Source organism: Dinoponera quadriceps, unplaced genomic scaffold, assembly GCF_001313825.1.
Source record: "Dinoponera quadriceps isolate SergipeBrazil2010 unplaced genomic scaffold, ASM131382v1 scaffold4444, whole genome shotgun sequence".
NCBI lineage: Eukaryota > Metazoa > Arthropoda > Insecta > Hymenoptera > Formicidae > Dinoponera > Dinoponera quadriceps.
The window spans coordinates 746949-766124 of NW_014558991.1; the positions used below are offsets into that span (position 1 = coordinate 746949).

General features: G+C 44.0%; 2 protein-coding genes across 2 annotated transcripts in view; one reads left to right on the forward strand and one right to left on the reverse strand.

The window, feature by feature from the left end:
• Nucleotides 1-9012, reverse strand: part of LOC106750038 (aquaporin AQPAn.G-like) — a 122286-nt gene extending 113274 nt beyond the window's left edge. The window contains exon 1 of the mRNA XM_014630076.1: nucleotides 8932-9012. The gene's annotated coding sequence lies outside the window, so the exon portion shown is untranslated. The remainder of the gene's footprint in view (nucleotides 1-8931) is intronic.
• LOC106750036 (5-hydroxytryptamine receptor 2A-like) overlaps nucleotides 1-19176 on the forward strand; it is a 137032-nt gene that overhangs the window by 50989 nt on the left and 66867 nt on the right. The window lies entirely within an intron of this gene.

A 19176-nucleotide genomic window follows, 5' to 3' on the forward strand; every position in this document is an offset into this window, starting at 1 on the left:
ATCATCGTCCCTCCGTGCGGAGAACGCGCGGCTTCGTTCTTCCTCGCTTCGTCTTCATTTCGTCTGGGAAATATGAAAGAAGACCCTGCAAAGAAGATGGGAGAGCCGGACCGAAGGTTCGTAACGAAAGATAATGTTTTCCGGCTTCTAAGCACAGAGAACACGCCCCCCCCCCTCCGGCAGTGATCCTCCTGTCTGCATTACGGACAATCCGATCGCGCGGCCACGATGGACCCCACCTGGCACTGTCCTCGAGCCAGGACGATGATTATTCCGTGATCTAATAGCACGTCGCGCCGCGCCCATTGTGTGTCCCTCGGAATATAGTGAGACGTGTATTCTCCATGCGTACACTCGTGCGCTATACACAGTGCCTCCGAAGTGCCTGAACTTGTGCTTTGAGAGGGAGCCCGCTGCATCTAGGAGTGACGTCGCTTTATAGTATAAAGTAATTTAATATTAGGAGGCGACTGAAATCGCTCGTACGATGATATGAAAAGTGTTCGCCGGCATCTCTTTTGTCAACTATATTTAATTCCTCTGGCAGCCAAATTCTAGTTATGATATATAAGCGCCGAAAATTCCAGCGGCGCAAGCAATTCCAATTGCTGCAGCAACAAACGTACTATCGTATAAGTGTTATTGACGATAATACGTTTGCTGCGGAAGAAGAGTTCGCTACTGCAGCGATTGAAACTGCTCACGCTGCTAAAGTTTGAAGTGTCCATATGCTAGAATTAGTTTAGCTGCTGAAACTAATCCCTCTTTTCCGTGTATCTGTCACACTAATAAGTGGCTTGATATTATTTCAATCCATGCATTTCACAAAGGGCCTGGTAAGCATCAACAGTGACCGCCATTCGCATGAATCGTCGGCTTTAATTACAAAAACTTTCGAATAATGTTACATAAATTTAGACGGGATTTGCAGCTACATGTTGGACATTTACGAACTTCTCTCTCCTTCATCCCCCTCCCCTTTCTCTCTCTCTCTCTCTCTTCCTTTGAAGACCTACTTCCGAGGCTTCTTCGAAACACCCTGTATAATTCGCGTACAATGATCTTTGCGGCGTCACGTGTCGCGCTTCGACATTTCATTAGGCCATCGATTTTCGTAACGTAGCACACGTTCTCTCTCACACCTACGTAAAGTATCTTCGTCACTGAGTAAACAAGCGGAGAGGAAGTATCGCTACTTTCTTTCTTCGGCGTTGGTACTTTACGACAACGGTTCGGCGTACTTTACGATTGCCGCTGTCGCGATTTTATATCATGCCGAGAGAGATACGGATCTATCGGGAAACGCAAGACACTCCGAGCAAATTGCAATTTTAACACCCGACAAAGTATCATTGATGGTATGGGAAACAAGGATGAAATAAGGGACAATTTTCGAGGCGTTTTTCTCTATTCCGACTACGTTTAGGACAAGACGTATTCTTGGCCAATTCTGAATTTTATATATGAACGGGATACGAGATGTCGTATTTAGAGCTGAGAAACGGTCGCGTTTTTCTCGTTATATTTCTGCAATAGATAACACAATAAAATGAACACCTTCGTCCAATCCAAATGCATCGTAGAAAAGAGCGCATAAATTATTGAACTTAAAAAGTACCACCTTGCGGAAATCATGATGATATTTAATAATCACGATTTGAATATTTCATCGAGGGTTTCACTGGAATATTAAAACACGTCAACGCTGAGTATTAATTACAATCCGTAATGATTATCAATTGAATATAAGATTACCATAATTACCGACAATGTAAATATCTCTCATTAATGTTTAATAACTCGATCTATCGTTGCACTTGTTGTCAAGGCAGAACGACGCTATAAAAATTAATTCACCGACGAACGATAAACGGTAACTGGCGGATTTACGATGCTCGTGCGATAACGTGCGACAAATTCCTCTCATAAGCCTTTTAATCGTTTCCTTTGTTACAACACCTATCGTAATTTTCACGATAACAGTAATGAAAGGACAAATCTGAGCTGAGTCACGGGTGAGGTACGGCACTTTGCGCAAAGAGCTTTCTAAATCTATCGCGACACGTGTGGTCGTGAATTATCTGAACCTGCAATAAAGAAGCAGCACAGATGCGCGCAGATTCACCCAGAAGGTTGCTTTTTAATTCGTGTCTGTACGTCGATTCTTCCGCGACACTTTCAAGCGAATTTCGACACACTTGATATCAGCGACATTCGTTGCAGCGCGTGCAATACGCACTCTCGATGTTTTAAAGACACACTGCGCAAGCGTGATGGGCGCAACAACTTTATGGTCGGCCGACCATGTGATCGGTGAAGGCCGGGAAAAGCGGCCAGACGACGCAGCAGAAGAGTGGGGGAACGCGGGTTCATATTCCCAGACGCCATTGTGTAAACCCGGTTAGAATCTCAGCAGAATGGTTGACTTATAATTTACTTTTGACGCATAATTTTAAATCATTTTATATGTCCTAGATCTTTATTTATAAATTATCACTTGTTTATTTTTTTTATTATACAACGGTGTGTCGTCAGTCACAAACAGAATAGTTTTTCATTTTAAAACTTAAGACAGTCGTTGTACGTTACTTAAAGGCAAAAACTTAAAACATATAACATTGTCTGAAACCATTCGTAAGTCATTCATATCAAGATAACTATTCTGTTAATGCCCTTATGTACAAGAACATAGCCTGCTCTCACCCACACGTTCCATCTAACTCGGCAGGTGCCACGGTGTTCCCAGACGGACAAAAGTTGCACGCATGCAGTGAGCAAACTTCGATATGTCTCAATAATAACGCACGAACTCTGTTGAATACATCGTTAAACCCATTGTGGAAAGGAATATGTATACTACTCTAACGAAGGTAAGATTTCTTCAAGAAGAGAAGTAATACAAGCACGAATAATGAGATGTAATACAAGCACGAATAATGAGATGTTTATTTATTGCGTCTGCAGCCGAATTTTTCTATACGAATATCAACATTAGTACTTTATGTTTGCATTTAAATACGATACTGCTAAGGCTTATCATGTTGTCTGCGACATAAATCACAAACGACGCTCCTACGGCTTCAACATCCTAGCGACCTGAGGAAGAGACCGTTGTAAAGCTGATACTGCCGAGCTTTCGACAGGCGTATCGTCGTTTTTCCTCGAGTTGAAGTTCATGTTGCGATATCAGATTATCGCAATAGGAAGTACGGATAAATAAATAAATAAATTGTCGTTGGATTGATGCAGAAATTAATCTGCGATGAAAATTGAAGAATTTCGAAGGATCGGATTGGTAATATTGCGAAGTGTCAATTTTGTTTTTAATTTGAAACGACGTAAAGCACGATAAAAAAAGACAGTAGTGAGGGTGTTTTTCAGATCTTGATTCCTTCGGAAATTAATTCGTTCCGCGAAATTTACCGAAAGGAGATCATCTACAGACACTGCAGATACGTACGTACTTAAAGTCCGCGCATTACACGACTGCAATTTGCGATCCTCGTCGTCGAGACCGCGACGCAAGTTTTTCTCCACGATTACTTCTCGTCTTCCTCTTTTCATCACGCTCAGTTTTACGGGCGAACTTCCAAGGATAGAACGGGGAGGGAAAACGTATGCAGCGCGCAGCATTTAATTACTCGGAGCTTTGAATAAATTAGGACTGCGTGCTTCATGTGAAAAGGACACAGACTTCGGGCTGTTTCGCGAGCCTAAAGCTGCCACACGTATAAGAGAATCGTGCTGGCAAACTTTACGTCTCGGCGCTCACTCTGTCTCCGCGTATAAGCGTATTAAAGCTCTCCTTAATTATACAGAGTCTGCTCTGAATTATGGATGCGTATGTCCGATACATAAAAGCATACGGCGAGGCGCGTTGCTACGTTTCGGCACGAGAAGCTCACGTCGACATGAAATTCAACAAATTTATCGAACTAACGGCTATGATGAGAGAGAGAGAGAGAGAGAGGAAGGAAGGAAGCGGGAGTGTACTGTTACTCGGCTCGTTTCCTCGTAAACACGGCAACGTTATGATTACCCGGATAATCCGGTGACACTCGGCGATTTTTGAGACGCGATCGGAAGAGCAGAGGACACTCCCTTTACGACGGGAAATCCGACGGGGAAATATATATCAGGACCGTTCGGCCGCGATCTGTCGTTACGACGAGTATCGACGGTCGCGTCGTGTCGCGTCACTCGCAACGAGCAGTGACATTTATGTCTCGCGCGCTTAAAGGCTGCTGGAAAAATCGGCTACGGCTCGCCTCGTTCGAATGGCGGTACAAAGGGCAACGTGATACCTATGTGGGCACCGTTTGCGCGCGGTCCAAAGACGCGAGTGCTTCGCATACGTTTTTATTGAAATCGAAAAAGCCGGAGCTCGCTACCCGCGCGCTTTCCACCACGCGAAATCGAAATTTTGCGGCACACGGTATCGCGATGATACTGAGTTACAAGCGGCGGTGGCTGTGAGTTCGAAGAAACGGACACGGGAGGATGCAAACTCGAGAGCTTGACGCGAGAGTCGATATAATCGTCGTTACTTTTAAAGATGGACTTAAGATGAAATTTTCAGCTTTCGCGTGTGTGGATAAACATTCGACGCGGCTTCCGAGTCGGCGCCGCGTCTTTCACTGTTCAGTTTCAGGCCGATCCTCACCCTGAAGTAAACTGAAATGTTCACGAAACGTCGGATGCAAATCTTTGAAAGACACGGCGCCAAACTCGGAAGCCACATCGAATGAATTTAAGATCCTCGTGATAGATGGAGTCGGTTTCTCTCTCTCTCTCTCTCTCTCCCTCTGAAAATCTTTTCCAGCGAGGGAGAAAGGAGAGCTATTTATTTATTATTTAATTCGCGCGGGTGTAATATAATAGAATCGTAGCGTATAAAACGCGCGCAATTAGCGCGTGGACGTTAATTACGCGCGCGTAAAAGCGTTTCGCGACGCAAACACGAAAGTAATTCTGCCAACTTCGCAAACGCGAAAGTAATTCTCCCGCACTTAATCAACGTTGAAGACCGAGGCCGTAGATAGCAAGAGAGAGAGAGAGAGAGAGAGCAGCTGACAGGCCGTGATAATTATAGCATTCATTCGCGAATATTCGCATCATTTGGCGTGTACAAGGTGTAGCGGAGCGGAAGGGATTTTACACCATGTTGCTTAACTCCGGCATAAATCCTCGCGTTTGCGTCGCCATTAGCTAAGTCGATTGCAGCTGACCTCTTATATGTTACAGATGTCGCGGTCCTGCTTTTGATTGTAGGTCAATTGCGCATTAACGACGGGTTAATCTCGAACGCCCCTCAAGCAATCCTAATCTCGCGCGGCTATAAATGAATTATTCCCTAACGTGTGCGCCCAATGTTCACGGCGCCGGCCATTAACGATTTAAGCATGTTTGCGGCGGATTTGCTCTAACTCGGGCCGAATATTAGAGTAAACGGCTTAAACGTCGCATTTGTATAAATGCGTTTATCAAAGATTAAGAGCTGCGCGCGAGCCGTGAGCGGTGTTCAATAATTCAGGCACGCGTCGCTTGATACGGGGGATTTCGGATGATGATCCCCTAATTGCCGCGGGCGTGCACCACCGACCTCGATTTTTCTCGTCTCGCGCGATTTTCCGCGCTGCGCGGCAACATAAATTCGCGGAGTAACCACCGCGGGCACAACCGGACAGCCGGATATATTATCGATATCATCGTTGCGCCAGCTCGATGCTATAATGGAGCGTCCCCCGTGAGTTTGAAGAGCTCTGTTGATTCTCAAAAAGAAATTGTTACGTTCAGCCGGGACATTCGGCCGCGTTAAAAGAAACACGAGTCGAGAGTTTTTAATCGGACTTAATTCCCCACCATTTTCCGGACAATCGGCCGCGACGGCGCTCTTCAACGCGCAAATGACCCTCGCTGCAAACGACGCGACGAAAGGCACAATTACGAGATGTCGGGCGCTTTCTCGGGACTTAAAAGTGTCGCGCATAAACGCGGAGTAAACTGCCAGTGCCGGTCTTTCGGGGCCACAAATTCCGGGCGGCTTGCATCCGCGGGGTAAATTAATGTAATTCCGTGCAAGTGACAAGCACACACTGCCGCGGTAATGCACATATTTGTTCTGCCCAAAATGCAGGAGCGGCACGACCGTTCCTGAGGGCTAATTGAATTCCCGCGAAGCGATCGCGAGAGCGACTGCGAAAATGCAGTGGCGGGATCGGCTGATGCGATCGGGAGATCGCGCGTTGTTATCGGATAACGCCGTGCGCGTTTATCGAGCGGCTCCATTCCGCGCGAAAATAAGACGTCCTAACGAGTAACACCCCTCCCATCCATCCAACGCCGTCCATCCCCCCCTGCCATCCAACGCCGCGGACAACCCGCAATTCGAGCCGGGTATAATCTTTCCCTGCTTAATCTCCCGCCGATATGAAAGGATAGAATTTAGATGGAGGGAAGATAGGGCTGACAAGACCGTAATTCTCCATTTAAATTCCGGCGAGAGGAAAATATATCTATATATACAGAGAGCCTATAGATGGATGATGAACGGCAACTCCTCGGTCATTAATGATAAATAATATCTCCGTGCAAAAATCCATCCGCCGATTTTCCGGCGTGTCAACTTGTCGTAAACTTGCCGCAGGATAAATGCGCATCCGGTGTTCGCGGAGATGTCGCGGCAAAAGTTTGCGGAGGCTGCACGTTGCAACCCAACGAATTACTCATGTAAATTACCGACGATTGAAAAACTCTTGTTGATGATTTTGCGAGTAGCTTCGGGAAGTCCACGGTTGACGCAAACGAGGTAGAACCTCCAGCTTAATTTCCTGGTTGCGAGGATGACGGTACAGACGCCGATCAACGAACTCTTTATTAATCTTGCTGGTTTATTTAAAAAAGATCAATTGCGAGCGGTGTTTTGTATGTGATTGGATAGTCTAGCTCCGTTGAAAGTCAAAAACCAGCTCGTATTATCGAGAGCCGCTGCCGATTATGAAGGCAGCGATAGTCAACAATAACGAACTTCGAGAATGTTCTCGAAGGAGTCAACAATGCGAGAGGCAGTAGACAACAAACATAAACAGTCTAACGTATCTCGCCAAGGTAAAGAATTTAAATTAAAAAATGGTACGAAACAAATCCTTCGTCAGCTCGGTGCTCGCGTTGACTGAAATCTCGAGTGTCTGGAAGTATCGCGCAAGAGCGCACGCGCGTATACGTGTCATTTCACCGTCGTGTTAAGTAAATCGCGAGGCAATTTGTTCGGTGTTTAACGAGCAAACTTCTACACGCGGGCCGGCTCGTTGGCGACAAATTGATTTCGTGTCTAAAAGATGGCAATCACCCCGGGGACTTCCCCGCTTTCGGAAAAGCGTGAGTTCCCGTTCCCGAGGAGCGAGAATACGGTGGCGATCGTAGATCGCGCGGATCGTATCGCGCACGCGGAATTGCGGGCCGCGTGAACGCGATAGAAATCATTTCCTGGGAAGTATTAATAATTACGATCGATCGGATATTTATGGAAATGGGCGTCCGCGATACTCGGACGGCGCTCTCGCTTTAAGCCGATTGCGAAGTTCGCGGCGGTGATAGCGGAATTATGGGAAGAAAGCAATAACGACCGAAAAGATTTATGATATTGCGCAAAATGTAGAGCCGGCTAATGTCCTTGCCACGGGCTTGCTTCCTCCTACTTTCTACTTTCTCTATATCTCGCGCGAAAGAGAGCGAAGAGTCTACTAAACACGATAATGCACGTCGTTTTTCTTCTCAAAACCTGTCGCTAGGCATTATTCCAAAAAGAAGGAGGAGAAAAAAGAACAGGGTCAGTCCATGCTTTTAGAGCGTCGTCGGTCGGTGCTTTTAAAGGGACTTATTCTCGCGAGAATCTGAAAGACGCACGACGATGGCCGCTTTTCTCACCTAGTCGCAGTCTTCTGTGCGAGGCGAATCGACCTCATGCATCAATCACGGTAACAAAACCACGTCAGGATGACGGTGGGCTATTGTCGCTTCTCCGACGAACTTCGAACCGTTTTTCTGACCTCTCTATCTCGCCTCGTCTAACAACTCAATATAAAACGCTCGGAATATCGCGTTTAACTTGCGTCAGTTTAGTTATTAGTGGTTGGTAAATTGAACCCGTCGACGAGACACGATAGCGATAGAAATAGCACGCGAATCGCCGAATGGAAATTCATACGCGTTATAACTTTCAATATTAATATCCGGATCATCCGGATAATCCGTATACGGACTTGAGTGAGCAGATAATATAATTGTCCCATATATATCATACGGATATGAGAAATCATTTGAAAATATTATCGCGCAATTACATTATAATATCAATTATAATAAAATAATATAATATCCTCGTTATTGTCGTTGCTATGAATATAATCATCATCATGATCATTATAATAATAAGCTGAGTCGAAAATTCGATTCTACGTTAACGTACTGACTGCAACACTGGTTTCCATTGATAAATTCAAAGATTAATTAAAATTTGAATAACAATCGTGGGCATGATAATGTAGTTAAATATAATAATAAATAAATATTAAACGATTCTCCACTTTGGCGGTTGTGAACATTTCAATAATGTTCAAAAACTTTAAAGAGATGAAGAAAGAGAAGGAATTGAAAAGGCAAGGATACAGTTGTGCGTCCACACAAACACGAATAAAGATTTAAATTTCAATTCGGTGCAACAACGAGAGAAAATCGAAGTGAAATAGGACCTTGGCGGTTTCTACATGAGGCATTGCAATTCAAGGGGCGCTATATTAGAGGCATACAACTGCACCTGCGAGACCTTTAGTGGAATTTAAATTGCGACTCGAGTAAAATCATGCCGTAAATGTCGGAGGTCAATACGATTTTTACTCATGCACTACGTAGTATAATATTTTATGAGCTTACAATTTATCGTTCACCAATCAGCATTGAAACTCATCGATGTCCGAAATCCGGCGATGTTAAGCCAGGTTCGTCACGTCTCCAGCCGAGGTCCACTAGCATCCAGATATCCAAAAGACCTCCTTTTCCGGCATTTCGAAACATTTGCGACTCGCAAATCAAAACAACGCGATCTTCAAGCTGGCCACAATAATGACGTAAAACAATCAATATCAGATTCCTTTACGAAGACAATATTTCCGCAATATTGTTGCGAAAGCAGTTCCGCATATTGCTGCGAAAACAGCTGCACAATATTATTACGGTGTCTATTCCGATTATTAGCGAAGTTTATTTTCGAATTATTAACTCTACGAAGTTTAACGGAAGACTGTTTTGTTCTGAAAACAAGTGATGCGCGCGAGCAGAGAGAGAACAAAAAGAGTCGCGACGCAACGCAAACATAAATAATTGAACATTAGGAATCGTGGCGATCGTAAAATGTATCCTCGCGTAAAATATAAAATCGCGTATATAATCGATAATAAAATCAGGTACTTGAAATTTTTTTAATAAACTTTAACTCTCTTCGATAATAATATAATCAACTACTGGAAATAACAATAATATAATCAGTTACTTCGTACTTCTTTAATAAATTTTTATTTTTCGTGATAAATCGTGTGACACGTAAACAAATAAAAAAAAACTGACTCTACTCGCGATGTAAAAACGCGTGAAAGAAATGCAAAAAATTAATGACTACAGTGAACGCGAAATATCAGGAGTGAAGTAATCGCACGTTTCGCTCGCGCAATTATAATGCTCATCGATGGGCACGACAGTCTCGCGCGTCAAATATACATAATATGAAATTATATTATGATCGAAACAATAAGAGAATCGTATTGAATTAATTAAAGCTATTCGATTTCGCAATATAATTTCATAACTTGAACAAATACGAGACATTTAAAGCAAATATAAGACTAAATAAACAAAGAATAGACGTGTTTTATAGAAATAAATTCGAGACTACATATTTTATTGCGCGTTTTATTGCGCGACGTAGACATTTGAAAATACGATCCTCTAAATACTTCGAGAAAAATCCCACATGCAATAATCTACGACCAAAATATATCGCATTGCCTCCATAAAAATATATAAAAATCCACCACCTTATTTTCCATTTTGTTTTAATACCATCACCTTAAATTTTCGTTTTCATTTCTTTCCCATTGAATATTCACCAACCGACGAGAATCAGGATCAGCCACGTTCTGCCATAAGGTCTGAAACAAAAAGAAAATACAATTACGTTAGTCATACTCAGGGACTCGATTTAACAAACGAGCAAGAACTGACTCTTTGCGGTCGAAATACGAATTGTATTGATTTTTATATCTCGATTTTTAACAACAAAGGACTAAAAAAGAATTTAGCAAATCTTTGAGTTTACCTTTGAGCCGACCCTGCTCGGCCCGAACCGGATCCTCCGGTGTAGCATCCGCATTTCCACCGAGATTCTTTTACCGAGATCTGGAACAAAAAGAAAATACAATTTCGTTAATCGTAGTCAGGAATCCGGGATTAACAAGCAAACGAGAATTGGGGTCCTTTGCCGTCATAATACTAATCATACTAATGTTTGCATCCCGGTTTTCAGCAGCAAAGGGTAGAATAGAGAAGCACAGCGAGTCTTTGAGATTACCTTCGAACCGACCTTGCTTGGCCCGAACCGGATCCTCCGGTGCGGCATCCGCATTTCCACCGAGACTTCAAACTATCCTCGTGGCTCAATCTCTGTCGTCAATGAATTCCGCTAGATCCAACACTATAAAAAGTTTTCTTTTAATCAATTACAATAATAGAGATGTTTTGCTCGGATCAGATGAACCAAGGATACGCGATGGTATTCGATAGCGAGCTAACGAGAACACGAGATTTGGTTTCCCTTTGAAATCTAATAACAATGAGATGTGGTAATTACCCTTTCGACTGCGGGAATATGCTGCTTATGCTGTTCCCGGCACATCAATCGCGCACCGAAGTACCGTAATGAGTCTTATGATCAATCCGATCAGACCGATTTAGGGAAAGGGGAGGCAACGTGTGTCTCAAAGCGATGTGTTCACGTTGGCATTTACGTGTGCATCTAACGAACGAACAACGAACGAACAACGAGCGTGTGATGTATTCGCGTCTAAACGCGCACAAACTTTCTTTACAATCATATGATAGGCTATATTGTAAAAGGGATTTGGTAATGATTACCAAGATTTGGTTAAATAATTTTAACTAAATTGTTTGGTTATTACAACCATATCATTTAATACCATATATTGTATTGTAGTATTATATATTATATACAATACATGATACTAAATGATTTTGTTGCAATAATCAAAGAAACAATTTAATTTGGAATTATTTAGCCGAATTTTGGTAATTGTTATCAAGTCCTTTTCTCAGTGCACCTTACGAGTAAATCGACTGGAAACGTTCTGTTCAGGCTTGTTACATACACATTTTTTCCAAAATGTAACAACGAAAGTTCGCATTCGCTGTTCGTTCGCTAAGTGTATACGTATTTTACACTGAGAAAGAAGACTTAAAAGATTTAAAAATTTATTTGTTAAATATAAGGTTTATTTCACGGAAATAAACGTTTATTTAAATACGGCGAAATCAAATTTTATTCCTAGCAAATGAACCAATTAACCCCTTGACGTACAAATTAAATGGAACTTAATGCGACCAAAATTACTATTTAATTTCGCTCGACTGAACAGTTACGTGAAAGCTGAGAAAGAGTACATTTTATTTTGAAATTTGGATTTTTATTAATCAGATTGATGTTAACAAAGAACATCTAAATAACATTAAAAAATAATAATTTAATAGTTCTGCACAGTATGGAATATTTCGAAACATTTTGGAACATGTAAAGGAACTAAACATTGCGACGGTCTGCCACGCTTTGGATAGTTAAAAAGAGACAAATTATATAGCATGTCTTCTGCAATATTCAACCGAAAACTTACTATCGATTGCTTTGTTTGATTCGGCAACTTGAAATATAGCACATAAGCATTACAGAGAGCTATATCAACCATATAAAAGAACATTTTTTTATATCCTTTGATACTCTTTTATATCTTTTGATACTACAAACTGATGTTTGATGCTTTTTTTTTGGGCCATCTCGAACGTTATAAACAAACGAGAATCGACGCACGAGTGAAGCAACTATGTAATCTAATTGTAAACTGCACGGCGTCCGCCGAAAAAAGCGCTTGACGAGTCAGACTCGTCAAGGTCCACAGTGGCCCATGAAATGAATAACGAGTCAGACTCGTGATTGTATGTCAAGGGGTTAATAAGAAAATTTAGATACTTAGTATTTCACAAAAATGTATATTCTATTATCGCAGTTAAATTTTTTCTAACCAATAATGAATAACGAAAAAAATGTCATGAAAAACATTTACTTCGCAAAATTTCAATTTCTCTTTCTCAGTGTACGATTAGATACGTTCTTTATTGAGACGTTCGCGGGTGCGTGTTATTGTTTCACGCATGCCGAAGGCATACGACTCCCGGCGAGCCGTTGCGTGTTTTTTACACATCCTTCGACGCTCACTACGTATAATATCAACACCACGGGCTGTTTCGTACACGTATTACATTCTTTTATCTTTCTCGACATAATCGAAACCAAGTTAGCGCTTGGAGCAGGAATTTAAAGAAAAGCAGCTGTCCGAGTGCGAACGGGAAAAAGTGTTAGACAAATTGTTAGGATGTGTGAGCGGAAACTAATGGAGACCGTTAACGCGTATTTTACATATGTGATTTAATCATGTGAATTTAGATTAGCTAGTGTTCGCGAGAGAAATACATGCGGCACGGAAATTCGGCGATAGTGAAAAGCAATACGTGTGCCGGCGCAGGTGATTAATTGCAGGGTTAATTCTTTTTGAGAGCCGACGTACGGCGCACGTGCGCGGCCGAGGAGATTCTTTTGATTAAAATTGAAACAACTGCCAGGTATCAGTCTCCCATTATCCGAGTTAATTCCTCGGTACCGAATGTTCGATTAACCTCGTTTCTCCTCGCCTCTCAACTTCCACTCGCCCATTTAGTTCTCGCTAACCCTCGACTGCCGTGCGCCCCCGTCTTCTCGTCTCTCGCCCATCTCTTTCAATCGTTAATTATCTTAGCTAATGGCATTCTAGGTCAACTGTATCGTCAAATATCTAAAATATTTCCTTCGAACTATCCTACATCGCTTAAAGTGACTTTCTCATAAATTTGCGCACGCGGCGGAAAATGCTGAAACGTCGCTGGGAAATTACGTCCTTATAATTGGCCACAGTTATGCAAGAAAGATTCAACTCGCAAATTATGGTTTTTGAGATTTTGTTACTAATAAGTAGTCCGTTCTCCTACATAAAACAAAAAACTCCAAGCCTTAAGGGCACCTGAAATTAATTAAAAAACTTTATCTTTTAAAGTTAAGCTTGTCAATGAATACTCTTAAAGAGAAGAAAATGAACCATACTTGATCTCTTGAACGATTGCAAAGAACTTCAATGCTATTTATACTTTTGAAATCATGTATCAAATTTTCATTTTTCTCGAAACGCATTCCATGTGAGTTGAATCTTTCTTGCATATTATGGCGGAACATAATTAAAATATTACTAATATTTATGTACGTATTCGATATATGTTAAAATAAATAATAGTAGAGAATATTAATTCGGTCGCTTCGCTTTTATTAACTTTGATATATCAAAGCGCTATTTATAGAGCACAGATTTAAATTTAAGGTATAAAGCATCGCGCGATTAAACGCGATTAAAGCGTAAGTACAATTGCGCGGACGTGAAAATTTCGATACGGCGGTCCGATGGGTCGTGTGCGCTCTCGCCCGAGAGAAAAAACGGAATATGCGAATCGCGCAATTTAATGCCTACATGGTGCATTTTACGCGAATGCGCAATATTCGTTTCTCCTATATTTATAGTACCATTTTTACGTCAAGCATACCGCGCGCGTATATAAATTTTGAAACAGAAGTGGCGAACTGTGCGCCGAGCAACATCGTTGGAAAGTATTATTATCGCGGAATTCATAGATATATTACGATACAAAAGTGGTGAGGTTGATAAAAGGCACAAAATGAATTATGCACGTTTCAGGAGCAACGGCTGCATTTATATGCATTAAACCGCACTTTAAAACGTGAACAGCATATGTAAAGATACATTTTACACTAAACGTTTATCGTCCGCCCTAAGCACTCAAAGCGACTTATGACTCAATAATCACCGCGTAAGACCTCACCAAGACCGAATAATCGCGTTCGACTGGAACACCGACCGCACGATCGTTGCAAGAATTAATACGCCCCGCTTCGAGCACAATACGCGCTTATTACAGCTGACTTCATTTTTCTCGTGTATAATGAGAGTATTCTCATGCGTAAATTTGCGATGTGCGATCGTCGAGATGTAGGAAAACCACTTGTTATTTCAAAAATAGCATAAGCACCGCAAGTTATCCCCGCGCGGAACACGAATCTCCCTCCCTCCGACCTGCACGCTTTAGCGTGCTTCAGAATCCCGAGTGCATTATACGAGCCGTTTTCCGAAAACACTCCGCGTTTTCCTCGACTACCAGGGCGCCTCTCCCGACGTTCTAATGATTTAATAGCCCCGTCGAGGTGGTAAATTAATATGTCCGCGGCGAACGCGCGGCTGTACAACACGTCGTGCGTGCAAGAAGAAGGGGGGGGCCGACGTTTCTTGCAACATCTTTGTATTGCCACGGGCGCGGAAGCGTTCCGTTCCGCGTTATCGCGCGCGTTATTATTCGACGATACGGCCGCGGAAATTATAACGCAGCGCATATCGCGCGCGGCGGACCCGCGAGGCGGTGCACGCACAATGTTGCATACGCGGTCTATTGATCCATATTTTCTTGTCTCACACGCGGTGATTTACTACCGTCGCCCCGGTACAAACGCCAGAACGGACATTACCATGGCCGCAGAGGGCCGAAAGACGAATGACGATGCGATCGCATTTTCGACTGAGTTTCTCTCTCTCTCTCTCTCTCTCTCTCGCTCGTCCGCTCGATATACGCGCAGCTAAACAACGATCGCACGTAACATTCGTATCGAGAAACGGCCAAGTTTGCATGGCGAGTTTTTAATTTCGAGCTCGTACTCTTGTTTTTACGCGAGCGCAGGCAAATTTCTCTAATTTTTACAGGTTCGTAATTAAAACACGCGTGGCTCCTTTCGGGGGTGTATTATAGAAAGAAATTAAATCCCTCGCGATATTACGGCGTATTCGCGAGGAATAAACGAGTATCTACGAGATATACCGTGCAATTCCGCTACAGGGACAGCGTGATAAAAGGGATTGCTTTATTCTTTTGCCTCTCCGGCACAATGCAAAGAGTTATTTTTCAGTGTTCAACAACAATTAGCGGAGCCTTCGTAAAAAGACCGCTACGCGCTTTCGGGCTCAAGTCTCGCGAGATATTAACGCGCGCGCACGCCGCGCGGAATTATTCTCCCGCCGTATCTCGGCTGCGTCCCTATTCTCTTACACCCCATACATCTTCCCAAACTACGTGCATATTTTTCCGGTTTATCGCGATATGACGGGAAGCGAGTATGCTTGTAAAAAAAGCCGCACCGGTCCGACGCGGTCGGGCTCCTTCTCCCTGTACCCGGCGTACGAGTGCACTCGTGGTCCCGCTCGTAGAGAGAGCACTCGCCAGCGGAGGGTTGCAACGCTGAAATCCGCCCGAGTCGGCTCATTCCGCCGCCGTAAACCACGAGCCGTAATACGCGGCGCGCGCTTCATCGGAATATAAAGCTAAACTGATATATCCGGACGGCGCACGCGTTTCCCGCATACTCTCGCAGACTCGACGAGATTTACGATTCTACGTATATACGCTGTATCCCGGAAATATTAAGGGAAACGTATCACTTATCGAGGATCGTGAACACGCCTTGCCCCGGTCTCGCTGCCGCGCCGTAAACGTCGTCTCGGCTCGTCTCGTCTCACGGCTGAGATCGCGGATGCGAGAGAGAAAGAGAGGAGAGAGAGATGGATGGCATCCGGGACGCTCCAACCCGCGACGAGAGAGTCGCGGGTGGAGTTCAGCATCCCGCGAACGTAATTCAAGTTTGCCCCTCTTCCGGGTCAGCGCGTCTGTCTGCGCGCCTGTCGACGCGCCTCGCGAGATACCGCCGGGCTCTCGCTCATTCACGTAAGAATGGCTAAGTTATAATTAGTGCGCGAAATCAACGAGTCCTCCCCGAGTTGCGGGAGAGCTTCTTTCCGGGGACGCGATTAATCAAACGGCTCGTGCGCGCTCGCTCGCTCGCTCCTTCGCGCTGTTCGCGAATTCTTTATTTCTTCGTCTTTCTTCTACTCTCCCCTACCCTTTCCTTTTCTCCTCGCGAGAGCGAAGGTGTCCCGCCGGCGGCGATTTGTTAATCCGCGATCACCCGCGAGCGAAGGATTAAAATTGAGGAGAGCGGATTATGCGGTAATGGGATCTCGTTTTATGGGGGATAGCGAGTTATACGTAAACAAGCGGGCTTTAAACTTCTACCCTCGCCTCTGTCTTCTTCTTCTTCTGCTTCCACTCCCACCCGTCTCTTCCGCATTCCTCCATTCCGGTTCGTCGCTAAGACGATATTCTGTTAACGCGGCTGTTAGTTTAATTGCGCCGCGCGCCACCGGTATAGCGCGGGTAACGCCGGCCGTCTCGGCGGGATTAATAAAAATCCTCGTTGTCTACCGGACGGCAGATGACCTGTAATTTTTTTTACGCCACGCCGCACAAAGAATGAAGGAGCTTAGTTAGCATGCATAGTATATTTATTCAGAAATTTTTCGCGCCCGTCCAGTCGACCCCGCGGGAAAAATATGGCCGCGTAATGGTGATTACGGTGTGTAATATCTCTAAATTAATCTCTATAGGGATAAATCAGCGTGCATTATTTTCTCTTTTATTCCTTTTTCCCTCTTCTCACGAGTACACGCTGAGACGACGTGTTTATCAGCGAAGTCATCCGTTACGCTTGCGGTAATTAGGACGTTGTAATTGAATGGAATAGCGGCGATGAGAAAGAACGATCGAAATAGTTCAACGCGGAATTATCCCTATGGGATAACGAGTTTTCGACTGATGATTAAATACGAGAGAGAAAGAGAGAGACTTTGGGATTTTATATGCACGTCTAAATCCGGAGGAACGCCGGTTATATTCGTCACGCCGACATCTCGGCGAATGTCCCCTGCGCGGATTTCGCACGGGAGAATCCGGGAATTCCAGCGTACATACGTCACGCAAAATTAGGGCGCCCCGCGCCCATTTTTATGATACATGCGAAACCGTAAGAAATTGCCGGGGATATGTTTGAGAACACAACAGCCGTCGGTTGGTTACCGCGGCGACTGAAAAATAGACGATAGGACACATCGACCCCGCGGCGGGCGCTCTCGCAAACATCCCCTACCGAGAACCCGACGAGCGTCATTGGCTTGTATAACTTTCCTTCTTTACGCGATATTTTACGGCGTCATACGCGTGTAAAGAGCAACTTACCCTCGGTGTTTGTACGTTCCATTACATACGTCCCTATATCGTGTCCCGCCGGCAAACTTAGTTTGTAAACGCGCATCACGAGTTCGCGGGTTTACCGACGAAAATTCCGTTAGAGCGCGTCGAATTTTCCGATATGGGGCCAGCTGTAAAAGTTCTATGGAAATTCTACTGTCTTAGAGGTGTGTGCTTCGCGTCCGCCGATATTACATATCGCGCGAAGGAATCGCGGTACTGTGACGGATATTATCGTCCGTCATTCTCTTGCCATGGCTTTACATCTAGAGAAATTCTTTATTTCGCGATAAGTGGAACGGGGAGAATTATTTTTACCTCCGATTCCCTCGGGAAAAACAGCGCACGACCTTGGGAGTTACTAAAATAACGCGGGGCGCGCTATAGATTTATGAATACCGACGCAAATCGGATTGCCGGATGTTGTTATTGTTATGACAAACCTGACAGCCTCAAAGTTTCAATCTACGCAAAGCGCGCGTCGTTACGTCCGCGCCGTTTCGAAAAGCCGAGCGCGTTTTATGCAAGGAAAAACTTCCAGACGGGCAAATTTGCGGAAGATCACGATGAAGTTTTTTCATAATGCCAACGTGAAAGCAAGACGGCTATATTGGGATAAAGATTGTGCACACTGGCCGGCGTCTTGCGCGGATTATCGAAAGCGGAATCGCGAACTCGCTCGCGTGCGCGAACAACTTTTTCCAATATTAAAACGCGCGGCCGCGCAAAGAATGGGGCGATTCTACAAATGTAAAACGTCAGATAATTAAGCGATAATTAATAAACACAAAGACAAAGTGCACGTAATTACAAAATTACGCTGTAATTAATATTACACGTTGATGTATAATAAACGTTGCCGGGCGCATCGATATAACGTTCATTAAACTACCGCGCGGTAATTGAAACAGACAAATGTGGTAAGAATGATAAATGCGTATAGTTCGAACTTTCCTATCTGACAATACAGTTAATTGCCTCGCGAAAGCGTTAAATATAATTTCCACAGTTTGTTCGCAGCATCCCCACGGCGGCGATGTCCAAATTGCTTAATCGACTACTTGATATATTGCCGCCGTAAATATATGGGAGTTCACTTCTCGGCGTAATGAATCGAATAAATTTCGAAACGGGATTACCAAGAAATTCATCAGCCCGACGTCTCGCAACGCCGAGGATGGATATAACGCGCTTCTTCCCCGCGCGACTCCACAATTAAACTTCCTTCCTCGATGATATCCGCGGATTCAAAGTGATTCAAAGCAATTCGAAGTAACCTTCCCGACCGAAATGTATCCGTCCGAAAAAAAGCAAATGCTTCGGTAACACCGTTAGTGAAGTAATGAAAGCTCGGGTGGGGGTGGGGGGGGGGAAGGAAACAATTGATTTGTAGAACGATGAAGCGTGCACGAGGTATAATTCGCGCGTCAACCGGACGGAAGTCCCGATCGTAACGCGAAATTACATTCCCGACACGCGGGGCTGCCTTTCCGCCGCGAGCTAGGGAAATATATTCGCGGAATAAAATGCCGTTCTCGTAAAACGTAAGCGCGCATTTACTCGTAAATGAGAACGACTCAGGCGACGGTGGGTTGCGCGCTCCTTGGCGTACAA